The sequence below is a fragment of the Sturnus vulgaris genome, chromosome 6 (assembly GCF_052056855.1).
Source record: "Sturnus vulgaris isolate bStuVul1 chromosome 6, bStuVul1.hap1, whole genome shotgun sequence".
Classification (NCBI taxonomy): domain Eukaryota; kingdom Metazoa; phylum Chordata; class Aves; order Passeriformes; family Sturnidae; genus Sturnus; species Sturnus vulgaris.
The window spans coordinates 26,540,153-26,542,760 of record NC_142248.1 but is presented as its reverse complement, the minus strand read 5'-3'; positions in this window follow the sequence as shown (position 1 = coordinate 26,542,760).

The following is a 2,608-nucleotide window of genomic DNA, read 5'->3' as shown; positions in this document are numbered from 1 at the left end:
CCAAGTAACCCTAACCCTAACGAAAAAAAACCTAACCTAAACAATAACGCAACTAAACATAACCCTAACAAAAATATCCCTAACACTAAGTGAAATACCCATAACCCTAAGCCTAACCTAACTAACCCTAACCCTAACCCTAACCCTAACCCAAACCCTAACACAAACCCTAACCCTAACCCTAACCCTAACCCTAACCCTAACCCTAACCCTAACCCTAACCCTAACCCTAACCCTAACCCTAGCCCAAGTAACCCTAACCCTAACCCTAACCATAACCCAAATAAACCTAACTGTAACGCAAATAAACCCAACCCTGACCATAACGCAACTAACCATAACTCTAACAGAAATAGATCTGACAGTAACACAAATAACCATAACCTTAACCCTAGCCCTGACCATAACCCTAACCCTAACCCAAGTAACCCTAACCCTAACGAAAAAAAACCTAACCTAAACAATAACGCAACTAAACATAACCCTAACAAAAATATCCCTAACACTAAGTGAAATACCCATAACCCTAAGCCTAACCTAACTAACCCTAACCCTAACCCTAACCCTAACCCTAACCCTAACCCTAGCCCAAGTAACCCTAACCCTAACCCTAACCATAACCCAAATAAACCTAATTGTAACGCAAATAAACCGAACCCTGACCATAACGCAACTAACCATAACTCTAACAGAAATAGACCTAACACTAACACAAATAACCATAACCCTAACCCTAGCCCTGACCCTAAACCTAACCCTAACCCAAGTAACCCTAACCCTAACGAAAAAAAACCTAACCTAAACAATAACGCAACTAAACATAACCCTAACAAAAATATCCCTAACACTAAGTGAAATACCCATAACCCTAAGCCTAACATAACTAACCCTAACCCTAACCCTAACCCTAACCCTAACCCTAACCCTAACCCTAACCCTAACCCTAACCCTAACCCTAACCCTAGCCCAAGTAACCCTAACCCTAACCCTAACCATAACCCAAATAAACCTAACTGTAACGTAAAAAAACCCAACCCTGACCATAACGCAACTAACCATAACTCTAACAGAAATAGACCTAACACTAACACAAATAACCATAACCTTAACCCTAGCCCTGACCATAACCCTAACCCTAACCCAAGTAACCCTAACCCTAACGAAAAAAAACCTAACCTAAACAATAACGCAACTAAACATAACCCTAACAAAAATATCCCTAACACTAAGTGAAATACCCATAACCCTAAGCCTAACCTAACTAACCCTAACCCTAACACAAACCCTAACCCTAACCCTAACCCTAACCCTAACCCTAACCCTAGCCCAAGTAACCCTAACCCTAACCCTAACCATAACCTTAATAAACCTAACTGTAACGCAAATAAACCCAACCCTGACCATAACGCAACTAACCATAACTCTAACAGAAATAGACCTAACACTAACACAAATAACCATAACCCTAACCCTAGCCCTGACCATAAACCTAACCCTAACCCAAGTAACCCTAACCCTAACGAAAAAAAACCTAACCTAAACAATAACGCAACTAAACATAACCCTAACAAAAATATCCCTAACACTAAGTGAAATACCCATAACCCTAAGCCTAACCTAACTAACGCTAACCCTAACCCTAACCCTAACCCTAACCCTAACACAAACCCTAACCCTAACCCTAACCCTAACCCTAACCCTAACCCTAACCCTAACCCTAACCCTAACCCTAACCCTAACCCTAGCCCAAGTAACCCTAACCCTAACCCTAACCATAACCCAAATAAACCTAACTGTAACGCAAATAAACCCAACCCTGACCATAACGCAACTAACCATAACTCTAACAGAAATAGATCTGACAGTAACACAAATAACCATAACCTTAACCCTAGCCCTGACCATAACCCTAACCCTAACCCAAGTAACCCTAACCCTAACGAAAAAAAACCTAACCTAAACAATAACGCAACTAAACATAACCCTAACAAAAATATCCCTAACACTAAGTGAAATACCCATAACCCTAAGCCTAACCTAACTAACCCTAACCCTAACCCTAACCCTAACCCTAACCCTAACCCTAACCCTAACCCTAGCCCAAGTAACCCTAACCCTAACCCTAACCATAACCCAAATAAACCTAATTGTAACGCAAATAAACCGAACCCTGACCATAACGCAACTAACCATAACTCTAACAGAAATAGACCTAACACTAACACAAATAACCATAACCTTAACCCTAGCCCTGACCCTAAACCTAACCCTAACCCAAGTAACCCTAACCCTAACGAAAAAAAACCTAACCTAAACAATAACGCAACTAAACATAACCCTAACAAAAATATCCCTAACACTAAGTGAAATACCCATAACCCTAAGCCTAACCTAACTAACCCTAACCCTAACACAAACCCTAACCCTAACCCTAACCCTAACCCTAACCCTAACCCTAGCCCAAGTAACCCTAACCCTAACCCTAACCATAACCTTAATAAACCTAACTGTAACGCAAATAAACCCAACCCTGACCATAACGCAACTAACCATAACTCTAACAGAAATAGACCTAACACTAACACAAATAACCATAACCCTAACCCTA